Below are 21,696 nucleotides of genomic sequence, written 5' to 3' on the forward strand. Positions count from 1 at the left end.
CGTAGTACTGGTAACTAGTGTTTATTTTGGCCTGACACAGGGCTTGGGACCCAGTCCAAACCAGTTCTGGGGGCACTTAACAAGTGCACAACAGTCCCCATTGTCAGTGCAGGCCCTGGGTTCAGACACACCACAGGGGGGCGGAGCCAGGATTGTACAAGGCAGGCATAGACCGATTCAGGGTCAGGGATACTCCACATGCAGATCAGGCCCATTCAGCCTAGCGCTGACTCACCCAGCCCCTCTGAAACCAGTGCAGTCTATGTCATTCCAGAGGCAGACATGCAATACACAACAGGCTGGCACAAAGAGACATAGCACACATAAATGTCCACTTCTAAAGGTGCAATTTCTAAAATAGTGATAATAAATCTGCAAACACTGTTATGCAGCATTTATTACCACTATTTCAAAAATACCAAACTTGACCAGTCTACTCCTCTCATGTCAGGAATTGCCACTGAAACACGTATTATTGAATCTCCAATGCATTCCTATAGGTCGGCAGCCTCACAGTAGTGAGACACCAAAATGGCTGCTTGTCACTACCAGGACATACCACACAGTTAAGGCACATATACTACCTTTTACCTGCAGCACACCCTGCCCATAGGGCTAGCTGGGGCCTACCTTAGCGGTGACTGATGTGTAGTAAAATGGGAGTGACAGACGTGGCGACCACTTTATGTGCCACGTCACAGCGGCAGTAAACTGCACATGTAGGCCCTGAAATGGCAGAGGCCTGAGACATGTTTGAAAGGCTAAGTTGGTAGGTGGTGCAAGCAGCACTGCAAGCCCACCATTAGATTTAATTTACTGGTCCCGGGTATATGAGATACCACTTTACAGGGGACTGACAGGTATATTAAAGACACCAAACTGGTGTAAACCAATCTTACCACATTTTACCATAGACAGCACATGCACTTTACACTTGAGAGCAGTGATAAAGTGCCCAGAGTCCTAAAACCACCAACACCAGGTCAGAAGAAAATACCAGGAGGAAGGCAAAAAGTTCAGGGATGATCCTACAAAAATGGCCAAGTCAACAAAACACACTCATTCAAGAGTATGCACCTAGGGCATGTCTTATGGTGTTATCAAAACATGTCATGTTCCATATTAGATTATCTTATAAAGGCATATGTAGTCAGTTATTCTTTCTGATCTGTTAATCCAGTGGCTAAAAATAAAGAGGCCATAATGTTGAATAAGGGAACAATAAATTGTCACAATATGTTTAAGCTATATAAACATCATCTGGGTCACAAGACAAACTGTTCTAATAGGTCCAAGATTCGGGTAACAATAGAGGAGCAAGATGACACCCATCTCATCAACTCTTTCAGCAATTGCCCAAACAAGATCATCCTTGTTGGATACGGAGCAAAAAGATTGTTAAATTGGCCTTATAACACATTTTCTGTTCTTCTCTTTCAGCGGATGCCCACTACAGAACCATTAGATAATATGTATTGAGTCAGAAACCTATACATACATCAATTGGGTGGAAAGGGTTCCGATAAATACAAGGTTCAAGAAATGATGATTGTGAGAAATTAGGTTGTTGGTTGGGGAAGATGTGAGCCTTTCTCATGCAATTGCCTACATCCCAGTCAGGGTGAACCACAACAGTAACTAAATTAACCTGTGCTTAACCCTCTTGTAGTTTGGCACAAAAGCATTCAGGCTTTACTTACAGGCAATGCATAAAGTTTTTATGCAGCCCACAAACAGTAATAAAGTGAAAACACAACACAAGAACAATTTCAAAACAATTTAGAAAAATACATTATTTGATACCAAAAGAAGAAAAATCCAATCAGTAGAACAGGAGATATGCAATTTTAAAGCTTTAGATAAAAATAGTGCTTAAAAGCACAAAGCACCAACTGTGGTAATTTCTGGACCGGCACAAAGGCACAAGTTAGTGTCAACTGCGATGCCGCACAGGCCAGATACAGGGATTAGGTTAGGCCCACTGAGAATTGTACCATATGTCCTTGGTGTGGGGCGCTGAGCCGCACAACTGAAGTTCTGAGGAGCAATGCGGGGACCTGCGTTGAGTTGCATTGTGTTGTGTTGGTTTGAATGAGGAGCTGCGAGGGCTGCGATGTGAGTTGCTTTGCAGTGCTTCAGTACTGATGAGGAGCTGAGAGTGCTGCATCGAATTGTGTCAGGCTTCATTGGTTCTGATGGGGACCACAGCTGGACAGGCAGGTCACTTATATCTCCACTTCCAAGGGTCCAGGACTGGAGAGACTCTACTTGTGGGGTGAGGCAGAGTACAAGTGCAGTGTTCAAAATGATGGGAGCCTTTCTGTTTCTGAGGGTCTGATCAGGAGACCAGCCAACCAGCCCAAGGAGTCACTCTGGGCCCTGGATTAAATGAGACGGTCCAGTCCTTCTTACTGAGGCAGCAGGGCAGCACAGCCGGGTGGCAGCTGAAGAGCAGGGTAATCCATCTTGCAGCAGAACAGTCCTTCTTCTGAGTCTTCCTTAGGTCCAAAAGTGATCTGTAGAGTGTGTCTGGGTGTCAAATATTTATACCTGGTGCCCACTTTCAAATCGGAGAAGCTTCTGGTGTTTTCCCTACAGAGTTGTCTGGAATTTACTACCTCCCTGTCCTGGTCCCAGTCTGTCTGGGGGCACAATAGCCTAGTGGAAAGTCCTTTGTGTGTAAGCTGAACCAATGCTTTTCAAGTGCAAGTGTCGTAGGTGACAGTTTTGCCTCCCCCAATCAAGTCAGAGAAGGCTCATCCTACCAACACCAAGGCCCACTTTTGTGGTACTGTCTGTGAGGGATACACAAGGACTAACTGCCCCTCATACCTAGTCATGTGACCCAGGATCAGGCTAGTCACCAAATGGTTAGAACAACAACATTCCAACTTATTAATAGTGGCATTTTTGGAATTGTGGACTTAACATATGACTAACATTAAAGAGGGTTTTACATTAAAATCCTCCAGACACCAAACATGAATTTCCTACCTACTTCCAATCAAACGTCATCACTTATAAAGTGCAATGAGGTAACCCAGAGGATAACCCGATGTTATCCTCTGGGAGAGGTAGGTCTTGCAATAGTGAAACATTAATTTGAGAGTTTTTCACTACCAGGAGATATAAAACCTAAAAGTAAGTTATGTTGCCAAATTGAAATGGCACTTTAAAACTTCACATACAGGCTGCAATGACAGACCTGAGATTTGTTTATAAAGGCTAATTAAGTGATTAGCACAATAAGTTCTGCAGGTCCACAAGTAGTATTACATTTAAATGCCCTGGGTACAGATTGTACCACGTTAATAAGGACTCACAGGTAAATTAAATGTGCCAATTGGGTGCAAGACAATTTTATCATGTTTGAAAAAGAGAGCACCTGCACGTATGACTGGTTAACCTTATTCCTACAGAGAGGGCAAACCCCCAAGTAACATTGACTATTCTTGGATAGAAACAGGTAGATTTTGCATCAGGTTTGCATAATAAATGTTAGACCTTCATAGGGGTGTCAAGAGTAAAATGAACATCAAGCAACTGCACACTGTTAGACCTGTCATCCTTGTTGTGGGACTCCCTGCCTTTTTGCCTCTGCCTCCTGTAAATGCAAATGTGTGCTGGACTTCCTTTTTGATGGTTTAGGTGCTCTGGGCTCTTTGCCACTGCTGATCAGTGCCAAAGTGTACGTGCGCCCTGTGTAAATTGTGATTACAATTGGTTATCCATTATTGCCATATTGTGTTTACTGCTAGGTCCCTAGTAAAGTGCACTGAGTGTGCCAGGGCCTGTAAATCAAATGCAACTAGTGAGCTTAAAGCACTGGTTGTGTCATCCACACTAGTATCCCTGTAAACATATCTCAGACCTGCCACTGCAGTGTCTGCACGTGCAGTTGTTAACTGCCATGTCGACCTGGCAAATGCACACACTTGCCAGGCCCTAACCTTCCCTTTTCTTTCATGTAAGGCAACCCTGGCGTAGGATCAAGGTGCCCCATGAGTAGGGTGCAGTGTATGTTAAAGGTAGGACATGTACTGATGTGTTTTAAATGTCCTAATAGTGGCTACCATGCAAGCTGCACTGTAACATCTTACAAGTGTAACTTCTCATTGAAGCAAGATAGAGAAGTTGAGTTTATGATCTTTGATCTCAGAATTTATTAACACCCCTTGGTAATTTTTAAATTGTGTGTGTAAAAATGCCACTTTTAGAAAGTGGGCATTTTCTTGTTTAAGCATCCTGTGTGCCTCTGCCCGTTTGGGTATTCACCTTCTGGTTTTGGAGTGACAAGAGATGGGAATGTGTATTCACACTAAGTAGTCACAAGTGGGGGTTGAGATGTGTTCTGACATTCCTGGGAGACTCATAGCCAGGCAAAATAGACATTTCTAAATTTAGAGTGGTGGGAGGAGTTTTTACTAGCACCTGAATAGGCTGTTTTCAGCCCTCAGAACACTGGTGTCTCCACCTCCTGTAGGGAAGTTGGACTAGGAAGCACAGACCTGGTTTTACTGAGCTCAGAGACTACAAAGATCAAGCATTGGCATAGCCAATAGGTCTCGCCTTTGGGACCATATAAGTATTTAGTTATGCAGCACAATATCCTTGGTACAACAACATCAACTGTTGTATGGCTAAACACTTATAAGGTCCCAAAGGCGAGACGTATTGCATTCAGAATCCTCCATGCCTGTTGAAAAGATGCTAAAAGGATTATAATCCTCTAGGGTAGCTGATGAAGATGTGCAATGCATAGACTTTGTTATCCCCATAAAATTTGAACGCAGTTTCAATTATAATCATCCAAGGAGAGAAATATAATTCCCGTAGGAAATATTATATAGAAAAAAATAAACCCGCAGCCAAGTGAAGAATGAAGAAATATGGCCAAAGCTACAAGGTGCAGAAAAAATTATAGCCAGGCAACCAAATAATTCCCTTGTTAAAACATCATGAGGGAATAGGACCTGATTTTAGGAAAAAACAAGTTCTGCCACCTTTGGTATATCGATATAGTGACTGCCAGGCTCATTAATGCAAAACAAAACTCACCCAAGTGTGAGGTGACGCGCAGTAAAAACAAACTACCACCCCCAGCATCTCTTGCGCCAAGACCTCATCATTTGAGTTCTTTCTTGAGAAGTTTGAAAGTGAGGAAACAGGTTTCTGATTGTCACATGGATGCATAAGACATGTAATAGCTGTGCAAGGCTGTTAAGATTTGCTTTCTGTTGATTTGCTACTGATGTATCTTTGTTCTCTAAAAAATCCAATAATCTTGATTATCAAAAGATTTGCTTTCTGTACTGCTAAATATTTGGTGGATACTCACAAAACCTGGCACCTGATTAACTGTCCTTATTCTTAGGTTCAGGCTACCCAAGCTTTTAAAATAGAGAGGTTGCATTATTTTTGTCATCAGGATAAGCGGTGGTGAGCGCAAAACTGCTATAAATGTGGTGAAGAAATAAAAAGTGGGCCTTCAGGGAAGGCTTATACACACCTGATCATCTGGGTATGTGGTCAGCATGGTGTGCATGGGCAGGTTTAGTGCCAGATCACCTGAGAAGCTGTTTTTCCTACTCCTTCAGGCTTTGCTAGAGACACCAGTAAGGACTGTATGTGTGAGCAAGAAGCAGTCTCTGCAGTGTTATCAGCCTCCACACCACTGTGATTTTGGAAGGCAAAGAGGTGATTAGATGGCAGTTCGTATCAATAGCTACTTCTCACAAACCCATCTTTACATGGAGCAGTCCTGAGTTGGAGAACTAGAGTTTACAGATTGTGTTTTGTATCACTTGTCCTTAAAAGCATATTTCAATACAAAGTTTGAATCCCATCTTTCTGGCCCTACAAATCTAACTTATGAATCATTTAATGTTGAGAAGGTGTCCAGTGTGGATGTAGTGCCATATGTTGGAGCGCTCTAAACTCTGCGAGATGATGGCCTGTATGACGCACACTGACATCACTCTGGTCTATAAGCACTACGGTTTGAGAATTGCACATCTACCAAAACAAAAGTCCCTAAAAAGTTGATTTGTGACATGCAAAAGTCCTGCCCCACAAATAATCTTGACATTTCAGGAGTTAAAACTCATGCCAGTGGTATAGTGAACCCCCTACCTCAGGAAGCCTTAGCAGTGGCTCCCACTCTGCCAGATGAGCTGGTAGACGAAGTCTCACTAAAAAGTTAGTTATTTGTTTGTCAACCTCTTCTATCTGCTGGTCTGCAGACATAATGTTCATAAATGACACTGCTAGGGTTTACCATGATAGAAGGTTTGGACGGTCAGCTGACATGCTTAGTGAATGAAACAAAGAAAGAGAAATTAAAAAATAGAGGAAAAACACACTGAGAGGGAGTGATGGAAAATATGAACATGCAAGAGAAGTGGTAAGAAAGAAAAGGTAAAGGTGAGATACAAAAGATTGCTAGATAGAAAGAGAAAAGAGAATGGGAGGAGAAGGAAAAGGTGAAAGGAAGAAGGGATGAAGAAAGGATGGGAAACAGGAAGAAAAGGTGAAAGAGGATGGAAAGGTGAAAGGACGGGTGACAGGACTAAATGGTGACAGATGGAAAGGTGAAGCGTTGCAGCGTGAAAGGATCTATAAATGAGAGAGTGAATATATTTATGGGCGGAAGGGTAAAAAGGTGGATGAATATAGGAAAAGGTGAATGGAGGAATGGAAAGGTGAGAGGATAGACTCATGGAAGGTAAAATGATGGATGGATAGGAGGCAGATGAAAGGGTGATGCAAATTCTCCAATAGAAGGGGAGGTTTCCTCGCTTCGAGCGCTCCATGTGAGTAGAAGAATGCTTTAAGTGAGGAGTATTTCAAATTTCTTATATACTCCCTTGACTCAATCAAATGCATACGGTCTAGATATCAAGCAACTCTTTGTAACTAGATCACTAGATCTGACTGGGGTCGTCTATTACCAGGTCACTTTGAAACTTCAATGTTTCAAGGAGTGGGGTCTCTAATTTGAGTGCATCAACTTTTCACAAACGCTGTGCCAACGTTGCCTGTGTTTTCCTGACTGTCAAACAGCTTGAAACCTCAGACATACAAGAATGCAGTCCTTTTAGATTAAATGACAACCGAGAATTAGCTTTTGTCTGAAATACGACAAAACGCCCTTACTGCTGACAGCACACTGACGCATCATATTAAATTGACTTTCAAAGAAATCGCAAAGCTAAGAATGAAGTCAAATTCTGAGGAAAAGAGGCTTTTTTCCCAACACGACACATGTGACATGTAAATGTTTTTGGTAAAACAAAGATTTGCAAAACCGCGACCACCTTCCAAACTGGGGCTTGAATCAAGCACACCCAGCTATTAACAAAACAAGTAGTACCAGCACACAGAAGACATGACTCACCAAAGTAATCTGCTGTAGGCTGAGAATCTATTGCCCGCCCGCTGAGAGCTTCCGGTTTTATTTCCATTGCAGATGCACTACTTCCTGTTGTGGGGTGAGGTCTTTACATAGTGATTTTCACTGCACTTTCTCTTTGCGTTCGGTGATCTTGCCAACATTCAGCGCCAGACTGCCCCCCCCTCTCAGAACAAAAAGGTGAGACAGTTGTGGGTTGAGGTCTTTACATAGTGATTTTCACTGGGCTCTGTCTTTGCGTTTGTGATCTTGCCAACATTCAGCACAAGACTGCCCCCCTCTCAGAACGAAGAGGTGAGCCTGAGGAAATGGAAATGGCCTGCGTGCGAGATCAGGCATCTCTGGAGATCAACTAAATGGCAGCTGTGCACGATGGCAGCTGTTCACGTCACATGCGCGCTTGTGTGCGTGATTGTAAGCTGGTCGCCGGGAAAGTAGCACTTTCAAAGCAGCTACTAAATGTCTCGGCCAGACCAGCGCATGTGCTGGATCAGGCGAAGACCTAAAAATGATCTATAAGTAGTAGACCTTAAGCCCTAAAATGTTTGATCACTTCTGGAATCAAGATAAACCGCTGCCAAGGAGAAGAGCTGAAGAGCTGTGAGGAGGAGTCTGCCCCTTTGGTGTGTGTTGCTTTGCTGGTTTGGCCTGCTGTTGCTGCTTCTGCAAAGGAGAAGATAAAGACTGGACGTTGCTGTGATTCTGACTGAGAAGATTCTCCAAGAGCTTGTGTGTGCCTGCCTCCTGTTCTGAAGTCTCAGGGACACAAAGACTTCACCCACAGCTTCGTTGAACTCCACTGTTGGGAGTTCTGACCTGCCAGGAGATACCTATTCCAGTTCTGGGCCTCTAGAGGTTGTTACTTCTACAGGAAGCTACCAAGAACTAAAGTTCTGAAGGACATTGATGCTTCACTCTCCTTGAAGTTGAAATTTCCGGTGCAGCACCACTGTGTGGTAGAAATTTCCTATGCACAGCCCTGTACGGCCGAAAAATCAACGCAGAACCTGACAATAGTCCAAGTCCCGTGCACCAATCTCTGACGCTGAACATCACTGCACCGACTCCAATGCATGGTACTTATAGAGCGCACTGTCACCAGACAGTCACCTTGCAGTGTCACCTATTCGGCTTCCTGGCGCTGAAACTCATACCGCTGTGGAACCCCTCCTGGCTTTCCCTGTGAAGTGCCCACTCCTGGGCACCCCCAGGGTGAAGCCAGGCATCCTTAGCGCTGTTGGGGCCGGTGTGGAGGCTAAGCAAGCTATTGCCCAGAGTTGCAGCGAGGAGCCCGTGATTAGAATAGGCACTGAGGCGAGAATTAACAGGCCCGAGAAAATTGAGCCCGAGACACCGCCGAGGCGGGAATCGATCCCTGGTCCCTGGCCAGAACTCTGCATCAGGGTCTGCCTCTCTAACCATTGAGCCACACTCCTCCACGTGAGCACAGGCAAACTTAGGTGTGTACTTTACTCATCCTGACTAGAAGTAAGGGTACATATTTGGACAAAGGTGCATACCTCTGCCAACTAGAGACCCCAAATCATAACACACACTGCAAGAAAACTATGAAAAAATAAATATATAAAGAAGATTGAACTTACATTTTTTTTACTGGTGGCAATGAAAGAAAACTTTATTTTAAAATGTGTTGCTACTATTTATAAAAGGTTGAACTTTTTTTAATCTTAATATTTTTTACGTTTTACCATTTATCATCACTTTTGGAATACAAATGTACTATTTAGACAATTATGTTGTGCCTTGATGAAGTATTAAAATGAAAATGCATTTATTAAATGAATGAAGTTAATAAAATGTATATATTCATGTTATACACTTTTTTTTTAATTACTAAATTTTCCATACTTACGCAAGGGACTATTCACAAACTGAATTATATAGTACGCCTAGCAGTACTACTATTGTACTGCACAATGCTATTCATTAACCTACATGTGGAGTTCTATGCCTCCTCCTCTCCTATCTTTTGTGTGTGGAGATCTCCAACCCACTGTAGAGATCTTTGCACATATAGGTATACATTTGAGTAGTAAATGTGGAAAGGACAGGGAGGAGTGGCTGGAAAATGGGGAGTTTTCACAAACAAATGGGAGAGGTTTTGGGAAGAATAAGGGAGTAGTTAATGGAGTGCAAAAAGGAGTTTAGAGACAGACTTGCACTCACTCACTAAAGGGTAAGTGATTTCCTACTTACAAAGTGCACTTCCATTGTTGTTACCACAGCAAACCACTGTTACTGATACACCAGCCTATAGAGAATAATGGAGTTAGGGACTTAAAATAGAGCTCATAGGAAATAATGTTAAATTAAATTAATTTATTTTACCTTAAAATATATATATATATACATTTTTGTTTCTATTACAAAATGAAATATATAATATAAATAACTATATTGTATTCTGATAATATTTGAATTACATTTTTACAATTAAAAGTAAACGTTGCCTTGAGGATATAGGTCACACTTAAGTCGAAAAGCAAAGGCTGTAGGGAAGGAAGGAAAAATGGTAGATTCATGAGCAAATGTGACTTGTACTGAACTATGGCTATGGAGTATTAGGGTGCAAATAGCAGGGACCAACGAAGATAAAGCGAACTTCCTGGGAGGATCGGATAAGAAATGTTGCATATATTTTATTGTCAGGTGCATATGCATATACGTTACCATGTAAAATCAGAAATAGAAATGACCAAAAAATAAATAAATGCAGTAGCGTCTGGCAATGATTGGGGTGGTGGGGAAGTGGGTGAGGGGGTGTGGGGAGTGAGTCTATCATTTTGTTTTTAAAAACATACCTTACCGCTGTGTCTCTCTTTCATCTCTCCTCAGGAATTGAACAGGAAGCAGGCAGCCAGGCTCCTGCAGCATTGTGATTGGTCTGGGTGACGTGGTTTGGTGCTCAGCCAGGGTCTGCGGAGCCTGGGCATGTTCTCCATGAAGGCTGTAATGCAGCAGACATGGAGAACATGCAAAGTGCGCATGACTGTCTGGCTGGCCCGAGAGGGCTAGCCAGACAGTCAATGCTCACTTAGAAGGATCCTACCACTACTCCCCTGCCCTGCTCTGTGAGCAGAGCAGCCCTACCACACCTGCCTTAGCGGAGAATGCACCACAGAATAAATGTAAAAATATAATATTGTGAGGGTGTGCCATACACTGACTATAACTATGAGTTTCATTTAGAGTCAGTGTATTCAGATTTGACTTACGTGGTAGCCTGAAAATTGGAGATGAATTTGTGCTTCCTGGATGTCTATTAAACATCTCTTGTGATAAAAGTTGCCAAATCTTCTTCCTTTCATGGAGAGGCAACTGTGTTTAAAAATCATGTGACCAGGTATCCATTGTTAAATATCTATTGATTAAATCAGCTTCATGTGGAACTATACGTTATGGTTTGCAACTTAGTGACTAAAATTGCTGACATTTGAAATAAAATGTTGTATAAACCAATTTTTCACCCTTACATCTGCATTCTGAGTTGCCTGGAATGGTATCCCACAGGGATCATGCTCTGAGCAACTCCGACTGGCCTGGTGTTTCTGGATTAATGTTACCAGGTCAAGAGACCCTCAACCTGCTTTTAAACGGTGTGGATCTGCACCTAAAAATAAAGATGATTGGGAAGGCAAAGCTCAGACACCCCCACCTACCCTTTCCAGCACTACTCCCCCAGCACAAAGTGGCTTGGGGAGATCGACGTTTTGTGGTAGCAGCTTCCAAACTCTGGAATACTCTACCTCAGGACATCAGAGCATGTTCCACACTGCTCCAATTTCGCAAAAAACTGAAAACCTGGTTGTTCAATAAATAAGTTCATGGTATGGGGCAGAGGTTAGAGCAATGCAGCTTAATTAACACCTAGCTGGCAAATTAACCAGCGCCAAGACACCTTCGGGTATATGTTGCGCTTTATAAATGCCAAAAAATAAATAAATAAATAAATAAATAATGTGGATGTGTGTGTGAAGCATGCACTGCTTCTTCTTTACTTTACCCTGAACGTTTTAAGGGGAATATGGAGGCAGGCAGCATGAATGTCATTTTTGTTCTGCTGTAATATGTTATTCAACCTTCAACATTAAACTTTTTAGCTGAGTACGTCACTTGGGGGGCCTTGTCTCTTTTTTTACTCCAGGTAGTGAGTTTAGGTTCGAAAAGTTTGTAAACCAATGGCATACACATATATTTCTGCATACCTCTTACTCTATTAAGTGCCCAATTACAATGCAGGCTGAAATGGCTCTGACCATCGGTCGGAGCCCTTCAGCCCGCATCGTAAATGGCTGGCCAGATTCCTTTCCAATTGACCCATTTTGATGGGGTCGGCCGGAAGGGAATCCGAATCAGATTTCTGGATGGGCTCTGATGGGCTCAGAGAGCACGTCCGCCATTCAGAAAGCCTTCAGAAATCCCTCGGCCTGCTCTATCCGGCCGAGGGATTACGATGGCAGATTCCCACAGCCTTTCTGTGCCGGACTTTCCGACACAGAAAGGCTTTAGGAATCTGTCTTTGAGGGCACCCATGGGCGCAGGGCCACCAAATGCCTACCTAGGGGGCACCTATGGTGCCCTCCTGTTGATCCCTGCACCCGGTGGCAGGCTCCTTGAGGTGCGTGCCACGGGGTGCAGGGATGAACAGAACCTCTGCTCTTTACTATGAGAGTATGCATACCATTTGGAATGCATGCTCCCATTGTAAAATATAGGATTGCATCTTACTTGCTGGGCTGGACCTAACAACAGGAGGTCATTCGGTTCCAGTTCCCAAACGATGTCGGACGGACTCCAATCCTTCCGACATCGTAATCGGGCGCTAAGTTGGGAAACTATTCTCCCATGAAGAATTGTTGTCTTTACTGTCCAGCTGTGAATGTAGTGGGCTCTGGCTTTTTTTGTGATATATGCCTAGCGGGAACAATACCCTGTAAAGTCACAGGAGGAGTTTTTTGTAACCATCACAGTTGTATATTTTTTTTATTGTGCTGGTGTTGCACCCCACTTTACATGGCTACCCGGGTTGAGGCCCAGTTTGAAGACCAGTGGTCTACTGATATTGGGGCAGTTTTTCTGACTCATGATAGCAGTACCTAAAACTCATTGGCGGGATATTGTAAGGATCTGGAACAATTGAAATGGAGAACGTGTGTCCATACTTTTTGATCTTTGTGACTTTGCTGAGGCCCATTTTATGCTGATATGAGGTGGATGTTCGTAGTCGGCGAAAGCATTATTTTTTTCATGCTGCTTTAAATGTATATTTTCTTTGGACTCTCCCCTAGTGAATGTAGTAATTCAATATGTGGCATCATTAGCGCCGTGATATCCACTTGGGGATGATTGCGAGCACTTCATAAATACTGCTAACGAAAATAAATAAATATATTGGTACCTTTATGATGCCCATTTTAGTTCTGACTCTGACACAGTGAATAGTTTTTATTGGTTGTAATTCTGTTGCCTGGAGTGCGATTTCCCACGTTTCTGCTTCTTATAGAGGCTGTTAAAGTGTATTTAAAGCAGGTCCTCTACCATTTTGGGGACTCATAGGTTACAGTTTCACTAATTCACAACACTGGGTATCCTTTAAGAACGTTGCATTGCCATAAACTAGCTGGAAAAAACTAGCAAGCCTGGATTCCTCTATCCTTTAGAGCCATTATGTACTCTATTTATCAAACCACTGCACTGTATTCATTTGTACTAAGTTCCATTCTTACGAACATTTATTTAAAATACTAAATAAAATAAACCTACACCAAAAGCCGTACTGGACTTATACAGAAATAGTCCTTTTTGTGCAATTCGTATATAATTTGAATTGGCACTCTTTATTCTGTGGTGCAAGTTTTCAATGCTCTGCTTGTTTTGAATCTAAAGTCTATTGTTTTGTTCTCTTTTAATATGGCAGTGATTAACTCCAGATGATGTTATAATTGGATCTAAGGTTTAAAGCCTAAAGAAGAGCCTGTTGCCTACAGACACCACTCATTTTTTTCGAGCAAAGCTGGCCGGCAAGTTTTATTTTTACTGCAGCAAATGAGCGGACCCAGACACAGTACACCTGATTTGCAGAAAGTGCTCTTTACTCCAGTTCTTCAAAGAGGAGATTGAATTTCTGTCTTTTTGATCATTTGCCTTTCCATTGAGAAGCCATTCATTCTACAGCTTTCTGAAATGTATTGAAATGTACTGACTCGAAAATCCTTCGGAGACTCATCATTTTCTATTTCTGTCACTTCATATTTATTATTTTCAGATTTAGATCTTTAGACAGAAAGCTGATGCTTGCAAAACTCAAAAATACTAGTGTACATGTCAGGTAACTGTCTTATGGTAAAATAACCATATGGAAGACTTCAGTCAACAAATAGCAAAACAAAGAGGTCAAACGCATAGCCCTTTATTATGAGTTGGCCTGAATGGTATTCGCTTGGGGGGTCTTGAAGACTGTGATCCTGTTTCATATCATTCTGAGGAGCGCAGTGCTTCACTGCCAAAAATTACTGGGTCTTAAAATACAGGACCTGATACTTCTGGGGCTTGAGACACATTTTTTATGGAAGCTTGGGTATTGCTGCGGGTGCTGCACCAGGTTACCATGCACTCGCTGGCTTCAGAAGAGGGGAGCTGCAAATGTTCTATGGGATCTCACTCCATTCCATCTTCCTGCCTCCTCTGCATCATGGCCCAGAAAATATCTCCATATCCGTTTAAAAGGTGCTCCAGCAGCAGCTGGTACATGAGAGACAATGTAGGCGCATTATTTACCCTGGAAGAGAGAACACCTACAGAATTAGATCCAGTATACCCAGGTTTATGTATTAGTACTTCTTCCTGGGTAAATAACTCCTAGGGGCATATTTACAAGCCCCTATCGCCACAGGAACATCACTTTTAGTGATGTTCCTGTGGCGATATGGGCTTTGCCTTATTTACAAGGCAGTGTTAAGCCGCTTAACATGGCTTAACACTTCCTTGTAAATAAGGCACCATTTCATGCTATACTTAACGTGAAAGGGGTGGGCAATGGGTGTTGTGGTGGGTGTTCCACCGCTGCCCCATATTTACAAGGATGGCATAAACATGGGGCAGCACCAAAATTAAGACCAGGGAAAACCTGGTCTTTCCCTGTGAAATGAGGAGAAATGTTTAATTTAGTCTTGTTTTTGCTGTTTCCATGTGCACTGCGTTATGCAGCACACATAGAAACAACAAAACACCATGAATGATTGTATATGTGCTGAAAGGAGTCCCTTCCTGCACATAAACAATCATAAAAAAAGATGTTTTGCAACTCCTATGTGTGTTGCATTAGGCAGTACACAAATGCCTTTTCAGATTGTTTATGTGCTGGAAGGGACACGTGCCTGCACATAAACAATCATTCCCCTCAACGCAGGCACCCTTGCACTAACGTGCAAGGGTGTCTGCATTGGTGCTAGGCATTTAAATTAGCCCCAGTGCAGGGGGTAATGCAAGGCTGCAGAGTATTCTTGTACATACGGTGCAGCCCTGTGCTTCAGAAGTGGCAGAGGGCAGCGTTAAGCCAAGGAGGCTAACGCTGCGCTCAGTCACTTCCTGGTAAATATGCCCCCTAGTCCCCAGATTTACGTGTTGAGATAGCGCTACTATTATAGATCATTGCCCTCTAGTATGCCCTTATCTGAATATCATAATGAGAGCCTATGTGATCTGTGAATGTCACCAGAGCACCAAGATCCCTCTGTTGTGGCTCAATAAACCTGTTGACTGTATTGCAGTTTCATATATGTGTAAATGTATTCATTTATTATATTTAATTTGTGTTATTTCATTTAGCGCAACCTCCCCCCAGTTGAATTTTAGAGAGCTCTACTTTGAATCACAAGACAATCAAACAGACACGATTTTACATAGCCTTCAATTGACATTGTTTGCAGTAGTTTAAGCCAGCAAGGGGCTTATTTACAAGCCCCTTGCACTGCTGGTTAATATGGAAAAAAAGTGACGTGCCAACGGTGCAAGTGGATTGTAAATAAGCCCCTATTCTTTAAAGAGATAAAATAGGTAAATCGTAATGAGGGGATTAAATTATTGTCCAAGCAACATGAAGAGAGGATTTTATCAATATGGTCGTTTTAAGAGAAGTGATAAATTTAGGGCAGTCTGCAGTAATTAAACATTTTAAAAACGGATCTCAAGAGTAGAGGTAGTTTACTACGTGGATATCTTTTAAGAAGGTAGCCAGCAAATTAACAACAGGTTCGGAAACAGTGGGACTTACTTAAAAGCCCCTTGCGCCACTTGTTCGAAACTTCTTGTAAGGGAAAAAGTGACCCAAGGGGCTTGTAAATAAGCCCCCGCGTTTACAGCAACTGGGTAGATCAAAAGAGAGGTGCAAAGAGTGGGACGAAAAACGTAGATACAGAAGATGTACTATGAGGATTTTAAAACAAGATTTATTCAACAAAAGAGAATTTGAAAGTCAAAAGAGCAAAATATTTCTCCCTGAGCATGCACAATTGTGGACTGGCCATATCATGCACCAGGCGTTTTATCGGTGGGCCAGGAGGGTGAGGGACATTTTCTAAGTGCTGGGGGCCGTATTTGTTACTGGGGGCCTGTTTTGCAGCAGTGCAGCTATATCAGCCCCTGTATTTCTGAGGCACTTAGATCAATATCGTTAATTATCTGAGTCCGACACACAGCCCAAACAATTTTGATCACCTAAGTCGAGTTACATAACCTCCTAAGGACCATACAGATCCCAGCTTTTCCCATTTACACTGTGCTTACATCGGTAGCGATGTGCTATTTCAAGTGTGCAAATAGATTGTTTATGTTTACATCACACACAATCACATCCAACATATATTGTGTTCTTTTGTGTGAAAAATCTGGAAGTGTTAAGATCTTTAGCTTTATAAGTGAGGTAGAGTTTTTCAACTAGCAGGGTCTATCAATAGGTTAGTTATTTAATGGCTGCCTCTTGTGGTGCTTTCATAACTCATTTTGAGCAAGCTTTGCAATTGCACAGTAATTTTAACATTTGCTTAATGTTTCTAAGTGACAATTGTACATGGTCTTCTTAATAGAAATTTCTAAGTAGACATTTTTTCCCCGAATTGTTTCAGATTGATTAAAATGCACCAACTAATCAAGTACATTGTTACCCAAAGGCATCCTGGTGCACTGAAATCCACTCATAAGATAAAGACATAACTAGCTTGAAAAAGCTTAATTTTTAGATATTTTCTGAGGGAACTATTTTTGACCATCACCCAAAGATTTAGGTGAACTGAGTTCCAAGTATTGTTTACTAAACAGGGAAAGGAAAGAATGTTCAAAAAAGTTCAGATCTTCCAGAAAGTCTCTGTAACTTCCTCCCTAATGTTTCAAATGTAACAAGTGTCCTGTGCACACGAAAGAGGTATGTATTTCTCAGGTGAGAACCAGGATGAGATTTGTTCTTTAAGAGAAGTAATGTACTTCGACAGAGTGGTCTTTTGAAGAAAAAGTTTTTAATTTATCTGCATGAAAAATCAGTACAAACAAGAGTACAGAAGCCGACACGTGTTTCGTCACACTGTGTACGGGTGGTGACTCATCACGGGTGATGGGAATCATCGGGTCTTCTTGTGTTCTTGCGAAATGTCTCCTAAGTTTTAGATTGCGAATGAACTTATACAGATCGATTTTGGATTTGCACATGTTCCCCTGTTCATGTGGGTTAAAGTTGAGTCCTTTGTTCAGTAGGGAGATCATGTGGTCATCAAGTCTAGCGGATGATAAATTGATCACATGCATGTCCTCTCTGTTGCTCAGACCTTCTTCTCATCTCCCGATCTCAGCTTTTTCTTGTAAGCTTCTTTGTCTTTTTCTGGCTCTTTGCCCACGACGGGTCTTTGTACTCCTGGGTCTCTTCTCTGTTGCGTCCGGTTCTCTTTCCTTATAGTCCGGACCTCCTGTAAAAAATTATATGCAGTTGTTCTTTGTTCAGGTGGGCTTTGGTTTTCTGGTTCGCTGTCACTGGTCTAGCTCGTATTCAGTGAGGACGTGCTGGAAGAAATGGAGGCACTCTCTGTAGGAGTTGTGGTCTTTGGTTTTGTGGTGTTTTGCAACACACGATCGTACTTACGGGCGAAGGTGAAGACCCTCCCTTCTTTGTAATCCGCCTTGTCTCTCTTTAACTGCCTGGTTTTCCTTTCCTTTATTTCGTTCTGGTGTTTGTTCAGGACTTCTCTTAGTATTACGTAGTTTTTCTCAGTTGTGTCTTTTATGTCAAGTTCTAGTATTTCTTTTTCTAGAGTTTCGATTTCGGTCTGTAGTTTTCTAACTTTCCTTTCCGCGTTCTCTATAAGTATCAGAATTAGTGTGTTGAAGTTGGTTGTGAGTGTCTCTTCCCACTTCCCTAGTAGGTCGTCATCTAGGTCGTCGAAAGTGGGGGAAATCTGTGATCTTAGTCCTCTGGGTACTCTTTTTAGTCTGAGGAATTGCTTAAGAGTTGAGCTATCCCACCAGCGGGTTTCTCTGTTTTTTTAAGTCTTTCTAGTCGAATAAATTTGTCTTTTAATCCTTCTTTGCGCTGTAAGTTGCGGCTACTTGGTGTACTGATCACGGGAGTGCCCTTGGCCAGGTTGTCGAACAATTCCAGGGCAATTTGATCTCTATCCATAGCAGGAGTGATAGTCTATGTGGAATCAAAGTTAGGTCTGGTACAGAGTGATGATAAAAGGCAAGGGTGTGGCTGCCCTTCCTGAAGAAGAAATGTGAAGCAAGGGGATGGTTTTGGTGGGTGTCAGGAAGTCTGGCGCTCTGCGTGTACCCAGAGTGTGAGAGGTTGTTAGGTGGTTCAGGTCAGTGCAAGTCAGGTCAGGGGAACAAAACCAGCTGAAAATATCCCCTGGGTAGACAGAGATGAAGATCTCTGGTCAAGTACAATGTAACAAGTGTCCTGTGCACACGAAAGAGGTATGTAATTCTCAGGTGAGAACTAGGATGAGATTTGTTATTTAAGAGAAGTAATGTACTTCGACAGAGTGGTCCTTTGAAGAAAAAGTTTTTAATTTATCTGCATGAAAAATCAGTACAAACAAGAGCATAGAAGCCGACACGTGTTTTGTCAGACCGTGTACGGGTGGTGACTCATCAGGGCTGGGAAGGAAAGGGGTTAAGGATAAAGGTGTTAGGAGCGGTGGGCATGACAAATGTGACTGTAGTGCTGGAGTGAACAAAAGTTACTGTGGAGACCCTATATTAGATGGTGTGAGCATATAAGGCAAGCCACATAGAGAATACGTCAATTCAATTAAAATAAATTATAAAAAGGCAGAAAAAGAAAATTGAGAATGAAAATTAAAATAAAGGAGGTAGGTATAAAAGGAAAGTAAAAAACCGTTGGCAACGTGATAATCATTTGTGTTGATAACACTGGAATATCAATTAGATACTGACAGTCTGTAAGGAACAATACATGTGGGAGGTACCTAGAGGTAGAAAGAAGCTGGTACACTTGTAAACGGTCTACACAGGCGCAGCGTGACATGGAAAAGAAAGGGGTTTAAAGGAACAAAAGGCATTGACAGGTGAGAAGATAAGGCACAGTAATAGGTAAAACTGAAACGGCATGTGCCAGGTAACCATGTAAAGTTCCACGTGGTCATGCATAATTAGTTACACTGTGCATCGGAAAATACTGACGGCGAAAAGGCAAATTTCTATGCTCGGCGGAGAGGAATGCGGTGTGAGAAAAAAGTAATGCCCTCGTGAGGGACTGGGGTTGAGCAATCATGAGGTGCTCACAGTAAACATTCTAACAAGTTGCACAGGGCTAATACTTGGCAAACCCGGAAAAACCGACTGTACATATTCTAACAAGTTGCACAGAGCTAATAGATAGCGTACTCTGAAAAACGACTGGTGCCGGGGAGTTGCAAACACGGTGGGTGTTGAGACATTGAGAGCGGAGTTCCTAAGAGAAGACCGAAAATATACAATGGCGCACAACTGTATAAATGCCGCCAAGGTCCGCCTGAGCATGAAGTCAAAAAGCCGTAACCTAAAAGAAGACTAATTTTAAAACAACGTGCAAAAGAAAAAGCAATGTAGAACTCTGCCTAGGAAGGATGTGTGGAAAATATCGGGGCACACGCTGTAACATCCAGCTGACAGAATACATTATTAAAGTGTTAAACACGTGGATAATTATGCACAGTATGCTGTAGAGACAACATCTCAAAGGAAAACCACGAGTGCATACACATAGGCAGTCTGTGGTGGTCCCAATGCGAGAATGAAACATACATACGGAAATAAACATGGAAATAAAGTGTGGGAGAGAGGCGAGAGTCAGCATGCAGGATCGGGGACTGGAAAAGGGGGTAAGGTAACGAAAAGAGGGGGTACCTGTGCTGGTGCGGTCTCGAGTTGAAGCGCGCTAGGGGATGAAGGAAAAGGAGGGGGTGAGTGAAAACAGAATCTGGATGTGTGCAGAGGTAAAAGGACCTGCAAGGGGTGTTGGAAGGACAGTAGATTTACCCAGCGAAATGGAAATACAGGTCAAGAAACACCGAAGGAGGCGATCCTCGCTCCGGGTGGTGGTGGTCGTGAAATGGATCACGAGTGTCGTGCGAGGACGGGTGTGTCCTGAATTCGAGCTGGGGAATAAAGGGTGGGGTTAATGGAATGTGCGTAAAATGGTGGAGGGATTCTATGGGCGGTCAGGGGACGGTAGGTCTTACCTTAACTCTGTGGAGGCACGGGTTGTGCGGGAGAAACGGTCTGCATCTGGGTAGTGGATGTGGGACCGGCATAATGAGGAGGGACTTAAGTCATGGACGCGCCCAAATGCGCGGTCTTCCGGGGGCTGGGCTAAGTGTGGAAGAAAGAACAGCTTGAACGTACACCCGCCCCAATACGCGGAAACCGGAAGTGGGTATGCTTAGAGCGGAGGAGCTGTAGGCGTGAAGGACAGGAAGGTGTGCTTCCGAGTACACATGTGCTGGGAGAGCAAAGGTGCTCAAGAAAAGATGGCAGGGAGTGGGAGATGTGACTGGGATGGATGACGGTGAGGTAAAGGTAAACAGAAAGGGTAGGTGGGGCTGAGTGCTAGATAGTAAAAATAACATGGTTAAAAGTACATGTACCCCAGGAGAAAGTGCCTGAAGAGTACATAAGCACCATGACAGCGTGAGCATGGAAATGACAGAATGATGCACAAAACAAGTACGATAACGCTAAGGTATTGTGCCGTGGTTCAGTGGCTAGGCATGATACACTAGAATAATATTCAATTCATAAGTTGAAACAAATGGCAATATAAAAATGGAAAGTCTAGAGTGCATACTCGGTGACTCAAGCCGTGAAGCCTAAGATGGTCCTGAAATCCTCGTGCTGTGCGGTAAAGCAGGCAAGCGGCGGAGATAGACATAGGTGATCTGAAAATAATACAATATAAAGGTAAAAAACACTTCAGAAATTAAAAGAAATATACACGGGACTGGTGGAGGTTAGAGTCAAGATCCCAGGAAGTATTCCAGTTCCTGGTCTATATTGAGTTCCTCTTTGACAGAATGGTGGCGCATAATCCAGGAGGCCTCAGATCTTCTTAAGTTCAGTTCACGGTTGCCCCCTCTGGGATTGGCCTCTGTGACGTCGATTCCGAAGAATGAAAGGTTCTTTCTCGTGCCTTGGGAGGTGCACAAGTTGATGTGGCAGGTGACTGGCGATCTGGCATCATTGCTGAGCATGGCCCTGATGTGTTCCATCATGCGAACCTTCAATGCCCTTATTGTGCTGCCCACATACTGTTTGCCACAGGTGCATTCTAGTATGTAAACCACGTATCTGGTGTTGCAATTAATGTTTCTCATGATCTTGTGTACCGTATTGCTCCAATCTCTGAACTCCTTGACGCCGCTACGGGCCCTTTTACAGGCTCCACAGCAGCCACACTTGTGGAAGCCATTTGATAAGTTACTCATCCAGTTTGTCTTAGTCTTTTTGATAGGAATGGAGGGGCTGACCCTGTTTCTAAGGGTACGACCTCGTCTGAAGGTGATCTGGGGTTTGGATGATATGCAGTCTTTCAGTATGTTATCTTTTTGCAGGACCTTCCAATGCCTATTGAGGCTCTGTCTAAGAGTGATGCTGATTTCGTTATATTCCGTAATCAATCTCGTTGTGGGTTTGCTGGTGTCTTGTTTCTTGTTGTTGCTGAGCGTGGTTGCCCTCTGTAGAGTCTGTATCCTTCTCATTGCCTTCTCTATGACGCTTGC

The 21,696-nt window shown here is 42.9% G+C and overlaps 1 long non-coding RNA gene across 2 annotated transcripts in view; it reads left to right on the forward strand.

Annotated features, from left to right (window-relative positions):
• LOC144753651 (uncharacterized) overlaps nucleotides 1–21,696 on the forward strand; it is a 398,621-nt gene that overhangs the window by 371,871 nt on the left and 5,054 nt on the right. The window contains exon 5 of one of the 2 annotated variants that reach the window (XR_013594454.1): nucleotides 13,350–15,310. The exons of the other annotated variant lie outside the window; for it this stretch is intronic. This is a non-coding gene — a long non-coding RNA (uncharacterized LOC144753651). Of the gene's footprint in view, nucleotides 1–13,349; nucleotides 15,311–21,696 lie in introns of those variants that run through there. 2 annotated transcript variants of the gene reach the window in all.

Source organism: Lissotriton helveticus, chromosome 5_1 (genome assembly GCF_964261635.1).
Source record: "Lissotriton helveticus chromosome 5_1, aLisHel1.1, whole genome shotgun sequence".
In the NCBI taxonomy this organism is placed as follows: Eukaryota; Metazoa; Chordata; class Amphibia; order Caudata; family Salamandridae; genus Lissotriton; species Lissotriton helveticus.